This window comes from Orcinus orca, chromosome 10 (assembly GCF_937001465.1).
Source record: "Orcinus orca chromosome 10, mOrcOrc1.1, whole genome shotgun sequence".
Classification (NCBI taxonomy): domain Eukaryota; kingdom Metazoa; phylum Chordata; class Mammalia; order Artiodactyla; family Delphinidae; genus Orcinus; species Orcinus orca.
Genome location: NC_064568.1, coordinates 73,387,787 through 73,400,295, shown reverse-complemented (window position 1 = coordinate 73,400,295; position 12,509 = coordinate 73,387,787). Strand labels below are relative to the sequence as shown.

At 42.0% G+C, this 12,509-nt stretch overlaps 1 protein-coding gene across 15 annotated transcripts in view; it reads left to right on the top strand.

Moving 5' to 3' along the window:
- TRERF1 (transcriptional regulating factor 1) overlaps positions 1-12,509 on the top strand; it is a 280,637-nt gene that overhangs the window by 157,843 nt on the left and 110,285 nt on the right. For 13 of the 15 annotated variants that reach the window (XM_049716100.1, XM_033424008.2, XM_033424023.2 and 10 more), the window contains one exon: positions 1,357-1,439. The exons of the other annotated variants lie outside the window; for them this stretch is intronic. The gene's annotated coding sequence lies outside the window, so the exon portion shown is untranslated. The remainder of the gene's footprint in view (positions 1-1,356; positions 1,440-12,509) is intronic. 15 annotated transcript variants of the gene reach the window in all.

Below are 12,509 nucleotides of genomic sequence, written 5' to 3'. Positions count from 1 at the left end.
TAAATCTCTCAGCCGCTATTACGTAAGCACCTACTATGTGCTGGGCTCTGGGGCATACCATAATTCCATGTCCCTGCTTTCAGGGAGTTTCTAGTCTAGTGTGAGGAAAGAGGGATAAAAATATAAACAAATGTCAGGTGGTGATGAGCACTACAAAGAAAAATACAACAGGGAAGGCTGCTGGGGTTGTCAGGAAGGTCTCACTGAGAAGGTGATATTATCGCAGAAACCTGAAGGAAGTGAAGGAAGCCTAGTGGAACAGTGTTCCAGGCAGAGGGAAGAGCACGTGCAAAGGTCCTGAGGCAGGAGCCTGCTTGGGATGCTTGACGAAGCCATTGTGGCTGTAGGAAATTGAAGAAGGGCAGAGTAGGAGAAGAGGTCAGAGAAGAGGCTGGGGCAGGTCATGGAGCTGTGTAGGACATTTCAAGGACTTTGTCTTTTACTCTGAGAGATGTAAGATGCTATAGGAATGTTTTGAGCAGAAGAGTGATTTTTAGGCTGGTGTGGGGAGCATGGTGGCTTAAACAATAAAAATTTACCATCTCACAGTTCTGGAGGCCAAAAGTCCAAGACCAAGGTGTCTGCAGGGCCACGATCCCCCTGAAGGTGCTAGGGAAGGATCTGTTCCAGAGCTCTCTCTTAGCTCTGGTAGTTTCTTTGCTTGGGGCAGCGTGAGTCCAGTCTTCACATGGTGCTCTCCCTGTGTAGATGTCTGTGTCCAAATTTTCCCTTTTTATAAGAACACCAGTCATATTGGATTAGGGACCCACCCTACTCAATGTATGATGTGTGAGCTCATCTTAATAGTTAGTTACATCAGCTTCAACCCTATTTCCAAATAAGTTCATATTCTGAGGTCCTGGGGTTAGGACTTCAACATAGGAACTGCGGGGAGACACAGTTTGACCCATAACACAGTTCAACCTGCATGATACATGGGTTATAGACAGGCAAGGATGGAAGTAGGGGGACCAGCTAGGAGGTTATTGCAGTATTCTAATGAGAGAAGCTGCTTGGACCAAAGTGGTAGCAGTGGAGGTGGATACATTTTGCAGATAAAGCGGGCATCATTTGCTGATGGATTGGACGTGGGGTGTGAAGGAAACAGGGGAGTCACAATGACTCCTGGTTGGGGGCCTGAGTGACTAGAAGACTGGAATTGAGTGTCTTTCTCTCCTAAGTCCTCTCCACCCTCAGGGACTTTTCAGGGCCCTCCTCCCAGGCAGGTCCATCCACTGCTGGGTTCTTCAGGGCTCCATCCTTGGCTGCCTGTCTAGTCCCTCCCTGATTGATATATGATCTGTCCCCATGTTGAAGCCAGATATCCTGAATGTGCTTTCTGGGTCACCCCTACAGGCCCTGGCTCTGGAGGATGCTGAAAGAGGAAGACACGGAAGCAGGACGACCCTGAGAGATTAAGCCTCTTAATCGTGAAACAGGTAGCTTCTCCGACATTCTGGGTGTTTGAATGCTTTATGATGAAGGGGTCATAAAATCGTTTCTTTGATCCATGTGGTGTGGAAAATGCCCCACAGAGGGGAGGTTGGCTGCTCTGGGCCTGGACATCCATAGGTGTCTGGGAAACGGTCAGCGCTTGTGGTTTCACGTATTGGAATTCAGCATCACTTGGCATGGGGCTGAGGGCATCCTGTCTCGTCTCTCTTGGCTTTGCAGAGTTGTTGCAGATAGTGAAGGATCCAAAAGATGTTCATGGATGGTAGCTTCTATAAGTGGGAATTAAACATCTCTGGAGAATTGGTATAGAAGGCCACTCTGAGAAACTTCACAGAGCCTGTCAGAGGCAGATTCCTGGACCAAGGAGCCTTTGAACTGGCCCTGGGGCATTTCTAATGTTTTTGTCAGTTCTGGCCCTGTGTTCTCTTTCCAGGCTCAGTTTGTCCCTCTAGAAAATGGTCACATAGCTATGATTCCTCTACCAGATCTCACACAGAAGCTGTCTGGAGGGTCAGTAGGTTTGTGTATAAAGAGAATTTTTTTTTTCAGTTTTAAACCCTGTTCTCGCAAAAGATGACTCCCGCAAATTCTTAGTGACGGTGGGGAAGGAGGGTGGTGGTGTCTAATTTGATTCTTTCAGTGTGTACAGGTTTGTTTCTTGGCAAGTTCCACACTTTTCCTGTTTCTTCTGTGAGACTCACAGTTGATTGCTTCTGTTTCTTTTTTATTGTGCCTGATTTTGATTTAATTTTTAAGCCACTGTGTCTTGGGGTTCCAGTAGGAAACAGATGGTTCACTCAAATGGAGTAGTCCAAGAGTCTCTACTGAAGGAACTGCTTATAGTGGCATCAGCAGGGTTAAGAGAAACCAGCACGGGATGTTGAAGCATCCCAGGGTTAGCAATGTCAGGAAGCTGTTCCCATACCTGGGCCTGAAAAGAAGAGGGAGGGATTGTTTATCAGAAGCTGTACAGAAAGGCAGTCTCTGGTAGGAGGCAGTCAACCTACAGCAACATGGCCGGGAAAGAGACAAGAAAATGGATATCCTCATTGAACTCCCTGTCAGTTCTCCCGTCTCCTGACGGTGCCTCCCATTAGGCATACTCAGCCGGAAGCCAGGAGGCAGGGAGCATATTGAAACTGTGCAGAGATCAGAACCTCTGGGGGTGCAAGCTGAGTGGAGACACATCGGGGATGGGTATCAGGGCACAAATGGAAAATATCTGACCGACCAAGAGATGCAGATCGCTTGGAATATATTAAAAGGGTTGTTTCTACTTTAGGACCAAAAGAGGGCTTTTCGTTTGTTTGAGTGTGAAACTTTGCAATATTGGGTCAGCTCCATAGAACCATTGGCTGTGAGGGCTGGAAGGAGCACCAGAAACCCTCTAATCAAACTTCATCCTTCTTATAGTTGAAAAGACCCAAGGAGATCAAGTGACTTGCCCAAGGCCGCTCATGAATTCATGAAAGTGTTTATTGAAAGCCCATTATATTTTCTCAAGAAAAACAGCACAAAACCACTTGAAACAGGACCAAGCAGAATCTGAGCAAGTGCTAGGAAAAAGCTGTGGATGAGTGCTTATTTCCAATTTATCAGTTTGGATTACTTGGGGGTTGTGAATATCATAAAACTGAACTTAAAGGGGTTCCCACAGCACAGGGAATTAATTAAGTGGCTTGTACTAGCAAAAAGCAGGGATGGGACGGACTACAGGGTGCATGTGAGACAATAGCTCAACTTGTCATCAAGAGTCCAGTTTCTTCCCATCTCTCTGCCGCTCTTCCATGGTATCAGTCCATCCTCAGGCTGGCCTCTCTCCTGGAGGCAGAATGGCCACAGAAGTTCCTGGGCTTATTGTTGCACATCCCTCTGGCCGGAAAGAAAGAAACATCCCTTGCCGTAACTCTTGAAAAGACTGAGAAAGTGTCTTTCCCAGAAGCCCCTCCCCAGCAAACCAACCCTGCATTTCATTGGCTTGAACTGAGTCATGTGCTCATTGTTTAGCCAGTCACATTGGCTAGGTGAATGCCTTCTTGTTGATTGGCAGGGATGGGAGATTTTCCTGATTGGCCTATCCCTACACTGGTGACTGTAGCTTTCCTCAAAGCACCAGGGTGGGGGAAGCAGAGCTGTGAGTACTGTTGAGGGAGGAGGGAAATGGACATGGGGAGAGTGACAGTGGACATCCACTGTACTGTATCATATATAGAGACCTTACTAATTAGGACTAATTGTTGGGGTAACAGTGAGAGAAAACTCACTCTTAACTAGTGAAGTCTGAATTTTAAAGTGCTTTAACATAGTATAGTTTCAGACAGAACCTTCCCAAACAGTTCCTGTTGGAAGACTTGCAATTAGCATCTGCTTTTCAGTATGTCTTAAGATGTAGGACCTTCTGGGAGGTTAACTATGCCTTCTACAATGCTGTTTTATTTCTAATATGCTTATTCAACCTTTCTATAGCCAGAGTAAACACTGAACTCAAATTCTGGGTTATTGAAGATTAAATTACAGTAATGAAGTTCCTCATTTATAACCTCATCTATAAAATGGGAATAGGAATAATACCTGCTTTATAGATCTGTTGTAAGGACTAACTGGGGTAATCCAAGTAAAGTGCCCAGTGGCCCAGTGGCTGGCCCAATAAATGTTACCTTTATTAGCTTCATATAACTCAAAATATTGTCACATTTGTATGTTTATGTGCATGTTTATTCTAGGAAATTAACTCTTCACAACAAATATAGGTCACCGGTTAGCTCAGCTAGAGACAAGGTAAATAAAGATATTAAAATATTTAGTGTTTATGGATTTTTTTTTTTTTTACTGGAATGTTTTTTTTTAAAAACTTCATTTTGGGGGCTTCCCTGGTGGCGCAGTGGTTGAGAGTCCGCCTGCCGATGCAGGGGACACGGGTTCGTGCCCCGGTCCGAGAAGATCCCAGATGCCGTGGAGCGGCTGGGCCTGCGAGCCATGGCCGCTGAGCTTGCATGTCCGGAGCCTGTGTGCTCCGCAACGGGAGAAACCACAACAGTGAGAGGCCCGCGTACCAAAAAAAAAAAAAAAAAATCATTTTGGGGAAAACCTAAATAAAGAAAAATTTAAGTAGCACACAGTTTTCAATTAAAAGGAGTTATAATCCCTGGAAAATAAGGAATTTTAACTTTACGGTAACATATTAATGTATTCTTGGTTGAAAAAGTCTTGTACATAGTTGAAAGCCTGTCATGACTTATCCTAGCTGATTTTCTGGCCATTGTTATCCGTTTGGAGGCTCTGGAGGGGCAAGTGACCCTCCTCAGCTTTGGCTTCCCAAGCCAGCCTCAGTGGGGCTTTTCTGGGCGGATGGATTTTAGAATCACCTGGATTGGGTGAGATGCTGCAGTAGTGAGAAGCTAGCCTTGGGCGTTTATTTCAGTGGGATTTTAGCTGACAAAACGCTGTGAATCATTCTCAAAAGCCTTGGGTGCTGTAGGGCTGACTTCTCAAAATCCCAGGAGGGTGAAGTGTCTTGATTTGGGGTTCCCAGATTAGTGGTGGGAAGAGCAAAGGTGGGCGCAGCACCCTGAAGCTGATTTCAGAACTGGGAGGCGATAACTTTGAGGATAAGGCGTGGATAGGGTGCAGCGAGGGGCCTGTGGATGGAGGATAAAGTTCCAGAGTGACCAGGAACTTACAGACCACAAATTTATAAACCATAAAATTTTTCATTCCCCACTCCCCTGAATACTGACTAAAATTAGACTTAAATTTTCTGTAGGTTGTTTGTTGCCCCCAAGGCTGTCTGGTCACAATTGTGATAAGTAGATGAGAACTAGTGATAACTGGACAACTGACCCTGAATTCCTTGGTTCAGAGGGTGCTGTAGACAAGTGGTTCTCAAATGTAGTTTGTCTGGACCAAGAAACTACCAAAACAAAATTGGGGGGATTGGCTTAGGGCTACCAAGTTTTCATTTTGCCAAGGAAGGATGTTTTTAAAAACCTAACATCTATCACTACAGTTCTTATAAAAGAAAGGACCGGGGCTTCCCTGGTGGCGCAGTGGTTGAGAGTCCGCCTGCCGATGCAGGGGACACGGGTTTGTGCCCTGATCCGGGAAGATCCCACATGCAGCGGAGCAGCTGGGCCCGTGAGCCATGGCCGCTGAGCCTGCGCGTCCGGAGCCTGTGCTCCGCAACGGGAGAGGCCACAACAGTGAGAGGCCCGCGTACCGCAAAAAAAAAAAAAGAAAAAAAGGACCATCTTGATCCTAAAATAGTAGGAAGGAGACAGACTAAGGAATAAAATCTTCACATTGAAAACATTCAGCTTTAGGAATAATTTATTGCACTCTTCTTATTTTTCTGATATCACCCGTGAAAACAACATTAAGGGTGGCTGCTTCCCTGCATCTGTGCATAACAGGTGTTGGGGAGATGTGGAGTTAATGTGCAACTGTAGGGCAAAAAATCGTATTTCTTTTGAAGCTTCTCATGAAGCCTAGGAATTCGCTGAAATCATGCCTTTACTTGATTTAAAGGGACAGGAGAAATTCACTTAAACGCAAGTCTTGGTAAACCCAATTCATTTTATAAAAGAAGGAACTGTTTACCCTCAAGTCATTAACTTAGAATTGTTAGTTTAATTTCCCACCGGTAGGAAGAAAATTTTGCAGTATCTAAATAGTTCAAATGAAAAGGCATGTCAATAGTTTTTTCTTTTTCCACAATTTAACCCTAAAAATGGTAAATTTGTTGAATTTCATTTGGCTTTCAGTTGTGTGCTATGTCTCTGTGTGTGCATGGGCACACACACACACACACACACACACACACACACACTCACACACAAAAAACTTAGTTTGGTCTGAAAAGCCACAGGAGGGAAAGGGTACTTTTGAGAAAAGCAGTGTGTCCATCAGTCAGTTGCTGGTAAGTGTTAGTACTTGTAGCAGCAGTTGCATCTTGGAACTGCCAAAAGAGTATGACTTTTTAAGATGCCTTTTGAAGTCATTAAAAAAACCTCCAAACCAGGGACTTCCCTGGTGGTGCAGTGGTTAAGAATCCGCCTGCCAAGGCAGGGGACACAGGTTTGAGCCCTGGTCTGGGAAGATCCCATCTGCCGCAGAGCAGCTAAGCCCGTGTGCCACAACTACTGAACCTGCGCTCTAGAGCCTGCGAGCCACAAATACTGAGACCGCATGCCACAGCTACTGAAGCCTGTGCACCTAGAGCCCATGCTCCGCAACAAGAGAAGCCACCACAATGAGAAGCCCACACACCGCAACAAAGAGTAGCCCCTGCTCACCACAGCTAGAGAAAGCCTGCACACAGCAACGAAGACCCAAACAGCAATAAAATGTTTCTCGTTCTGCTTCACTTCACATTCCTGCTTGGCTTTGCCACAAAGATGTTTTGCCTTCCAGCCAGGGATTAAGCTTCTGTGTGAGGCCATGACTGGTGTGAAAACAACATCTCTGCCCTTGTTGAGGGGAGAAAAAGACTACCTGCATTTGTGAAATCCTGAATGGAATCATGGAATCCTAGTGCCAAAGAGGGTTTTGAGGTCCCTGTCTTCCTGCCAGACTATCCTAACACTCATCACCTTGACCAACAGTCCTAACATTTCATCGATCTCTAACGTTTCATGGATCCTCTGTGAATGTGGACATGAACTGAAATGTGTCTTCGTCAAGAAAGAGCAGATTGTTCTGTGCACGCTTACATCTGCAGTTACTGCCCTATTCACAGCCTCATTCCTGGGCATTGTCACTCTTTGAGTGCTATTTATATTGTCACATATGTTCATACGGCACCGTCCTTGCATGTTCTAGTAGACGCTCAATTGTAGTTGGTTCAAACTCCGTACCACTTGTTTCTCCTAAGGTGTATCTCATTCTACAGCAGGCTATGCAGTCTGCATAGCTACAGCTCAGCGTTCTTTTGGGCAGACATTACCACAACCCTCTCGTCTTAGCTTGGGCTGCCATAACAAAATACCATAGACTGGGTGGCTTAAATAATAGAAGTTTATTTCTCATGGTTCTAGAGGCTAGGAAGTCCAAGATCAAGGTGCTGGCAGGGTAAGTTTTATGCTGAGACCTCTTCTCTTGTCTTGTAGGTGTCCACCATCTTGTGTGGTCACATGACCTCTTCTTTGTGGAGAGAGGAAGCTCTGGTGTCTCTTCCTCATCTTATAAGGACACTAATCCCATCATGGGGGCTCCACCCTTGTGACTCATTTTAACTTAATTGACTTCCAAAGGCCCCACCTCCCAATACCATCAGATTGGGGGCTAGGGCTTTAACATATGAATTTGGGGGGTGAGGACAAACATTCAGCCCATAGCTATGCTAAATCTTTTATTTATGGTCCCCTTGAAGTGCTTGCAGTGTCTTTGGTCTAGGAGCCTTGCAGTAAGCAGAGAAAGCCTTAGAGTTAGGAGCTTTCACTGCTGTGGAAGAGATGCAGTGTTCTATAGCTGGAACAGATGGTCCTGTGGACTAGAAATTTGGAATACCTTTACCACAGAACTAGAGGTGACCTGGGGTAGACTGGTGATCCCCTTGTCTTTGCAGATCTTAGGTTTCTCAGTTCCATATGTCAGTGGTAAATTTGTGGTTGCCAAATTTGGTCAGCCTCAATGAAATTTGGATGGTGTAAAATTCAATATTCTCTGACCACCTTGTATACCTTCCTTGATGGGCCTCTAAAAAGGAGGCTCTTGGAACCAAAGCCTGGGAAAATGGGTTATTTCCTAGGTCTACATCATCTTGGACATTTACTCCCTTTTCAGCTGGGGAAGAAAAGGCAGTAAATTACAATAAAACTACTCCCCATTCCATTAGAGATCAATATCTTACAGTGTCATGTATACAAACATGGTCATGTCCACATGGACATTAGGTGCCAGGTGGAATATTTAAAAATATAAAAAGGACTTCGAAAAATTTTTTTAACCTTTCGAAGAACCAATGATTCCTGTGTTATGTAAAGTGTTCCAGGATTTAGAAAAAAGATGGAAAACTTCCAGATCCTACTTTCAAGCAAACATGACCCTGATAACAAGTCTGGCAAGTCCCCAAAGGGAGGCTCTGTACCAGTCTTGCTTAGGAATGTAAAAATATTAGATAAAATTCTAGTGAGTCGATTTCAACACTAGAGTATGTGAATGTTCCACCATCCCCAAGTGGGTTATATTCCTGGAATGTAGGAATGGCTTCACATACATATATTTTCATTTGATTCACATAATGAATCAAATGAAATATTTTAAATGGTTTAAGTGAAAATATGTAATAATCTCATTAATTTCAAAAGTGCATTCAGGGCTTCCCTGGTGGCGTAGTGGTTGGGAGTCCGCCTGCCGATGCAGGGGACACAGGTTCGTGCCCCGGTCCAGGAAGATCCCACATGCTGCAGAGCGGCTAGGCCCGTGAGCCATGGCCTCTGAGCCTGCGCGTCCGGAGCCTGTGCTCCGCAACGGCAGAGGCCACAACAGTGAGAGGCCCACATACTGCAAAAAACAAAACAAAACAAAACTAACAAACAAAAAAATGCATTCAATCAATTCAACTTCTAACTTCTACAAACCACTTAAAAAGGAATGTATAAAATGACCATTCCTGAACCTGATAAGGAAGATTGAGTTCATACGGTCCACTGGCATTATACTTTATTGGAGCCTCATAAAGGTATCATTGCATATGACTGAGATCAAAGCAAAAAGCCAATGCAGAAAGTTATAAAAACAGTAACTTTAGAGAATAAATACTGTAAAGAAAAGAATAAAATAATCATTAACTACAGATTGCTTAGTTGTAAACCAAGAAGAGTTAAAGAGATTAACTGAAGACCTTATTTCTAAATGGTGAGATTAAAATTCAGGATTTGGATACTTCTGGAATTAGTTCGTGAGTCTAATGCCATTCCTCTCAAAGTCCCATCAAGATTTTTAAAAATTTCACCAGATGCTTTTATGTCTGTTTGGAAAAATAAGTAGATGAGAACCTCAAGGGGAATTATGAAAATGGTTTTGGGGGGAAGGGAATTAGATCTATTGGATATTAAAATATGTAGTCCTACCAGATATTAAAATGCATTATGAAGCCTTTGTAATTAAAACACTGTGGGGCCGGCAGAAGAGGAGGAAGTAGATAAGTGAACTAGGACAGTTCAGAAATAGACTCTTGCAGAAATAATGTAATAAATCATAAAGAAGGCATCGCAAATCAATGGGGAAAGGAAAATTGTTCAATAAATAATTTTGATGTCTAGCAATTTGGAAAAAAATCATTTGACTTCATCAAAATGAATTGCAGATGAATCAAACAATTAAGTGCAAAATGTAGATGCATAGGAAATCAGTAGAATTGAATATTGCTTGGAAACAAAAGAAAAACACTCAAAAAGGGAAAGAATAGTCCATCAAGTTACAGGATAATCAAAGATTTCTTTACGTAAAAAACCAGTGGGGAAACAATAGCCTGGGAAAAAATTTGCGGTAACATGACGGAATTAATCTTTGTTATGTGAAATGCTCAACAAATTAAAAAGAAAGGTACTAAAACCTTGGTAGAGCACTTGAATAACATTATATTTAATAACACTATTATATTTAATAACACTAAACAAGTATATGGAAAATGTTCAATTTTGTAATAAGAGATATGTCGATTAAAACAGCAGTAAAGTACTATTTTAACATATTAGCAAAAGAACCGTTTTTTTTTTTTTTTTTTTTTTGCGGTACGTGGGCCTCTCACTGTTGTGGCCTCTCCCGTTGCGGAGCACAGGCTCCGGACGCGCAGGCTCAGTGGCCATGGCTTACGGGCCCAGCCGCTCCGCAGCATGTGGGATCTTCCCAGACCGGGGCACGAACCCGTGTCCCCTGCATCGGCAGGCGGACTCTCAACCATTGCGCCACCAGGGAAGCCCCAAGAACCCGTTTTTAATGATAATCCCCAATTCTGATGTCATTACAATATTATGAAACAGTTTTACAGTGTAATAAAGAATCATGTTATTCATTCATCTATTTGATCCAGTAATACCACTTCTGTGGACCATCTTCCCACATCCCCCCATGAAGGAAATAATACAAAATATTTAATATGCTGTTTAGACAATGATGCTTCCCTGATGCATTATTTACAAAGCAAACTCACACACACTCACACCATTAATGTCCAACAGTTGGGTAACTATAAAATTAAATAGTTCTTCTCTCAGCATAATACTCTACTACAATGAATAATTATTTTGAAGATACATAGCATTGTGACAAGATATTTACAGTATAATTTTATGTGCAGAAATTGCAGTACACACTGTGGCATAGTCTTACTGTGGAATGTAGCTATATTAGCTGTGCTGTTAAAATGAATGAACCATAGCAGCTGTGACAACACAGAAGGCTCTCAGGAACATAACGTTAAGTAAAAAAGCAAGATGTAGAATAGCTGCAGTGTGATTCCAATTACATAAGGTTCAGATGCATGCAAAACCAATGATACAGTTTTTAGACATCCACGTGCATGTGGCAATACCTATAAGACTACGTGAACATAGACAAAGATTCAAGATAGTGACGGGAGGCGAGGCTAGGAAGAGGGAGCAGCCATAGAGGCTGTGTAGGGGATTAGTAAAGTTCTCTTCCTCAAGCTGCGCTATGGACACACTATATTTATTATTGCTCTTTTTTATACCCTTACCATAAGCTACAAATATTTTAATGTATTTAATGTTAATGAAAGGGATATTAAAACCAGTATTCACGGATTACAATTTGGTCCAAAATATTATCCCTAATAAAGACGGTACAGAGTGTATAGGTAACAATGACTCTGTTAGAGGGGTGAAATTAAGAGTGGTTCCTTCTTTCATTTTCTCTCATTTCCAAATTTTCAATTATGTGCTTACATTACATTATTTTTAAAAGAAAGAAAGGAAAATTGAAGACAATTGCAATTATAGGATGATGTAAGCTTCCAGTGGAGGGTGTGCCATTGCTCAGAGGATGGTGGACTTCAGCACTGAGGCAGAAGGGGAGATGGATTTAAACTGTAAAAGCAGTGTGTTTGGAAAATAAATCAGACCATCAATAGTCACTGAGCATCCTTCCTGTGAAAAGCATTGGTTTAGCTTGCCTTCCAAAAAAACTTTTGGATACTGCGTTTTAATGAACTGCTAAAATGGATGAATTAGAAAGACTGGTGTTTCTTTGAGTTCCTTTAAAATTTTTTTAAGCTTTATTGTTTTGTCTGCTTATAAAAATAATACAGTTGATTTGAAATAGTCTTATAAAAAATATAATAGAACCTGAAGTTGATTAGACACTAAAACTAAATCTCAGTTGAAATGAAATACAGGGAACAGAGGAGCCTGGTAAAAGACACCATGGGGATGCAATCAGGAAGTTCTTGGGCCTATGACCCATATGTTTCTCAATAAATAAAATGGCCTGGAAAAGGATGGCGGGGCACTATATAATAAACTTTAAAAGAGACAAAAGACATACCAACCAGGTGCAAATGTAAATCTTGTTTGGATCCTGATTTAAATAAACCAACTGTAAAAAGGCATTTATGAGATAATTGGGGAAATTGGGACACTGACTGGATATTTGATATTAAGAAATTACTAATACTTACGTGTGATTTGTTATTATGGGTATGTTTTAAAGATACATGCTAAAGCATTTATTCGCAAATGAAATATCAGATATTTACTCTAAAATAATACAATGGAGAGTCTGAGTATGTTAACTATAAAAAGTCCTTATGTCTCATGTATATATGACATATCCAGGATTTACATTAAAATAATCCAGGGGTAGGAGGCATAGAGTGGTATGGATGAAATAAAGTCAGCCATGTGTGATAATAGGAGCTGAGCAATGGGTAAATATATTCTTGCTACTTTTGTATATGTTTATTTTTTTTCATAATAAATCATAGAAATAAAATTTATATATTTTCATGATTGAAAACATATAAAATATAGAAAAGTATAAAAAAGGAAATGAAAGTCACCCATAGTTCCACCCCTTGGAGAGAACAACATTTTGAT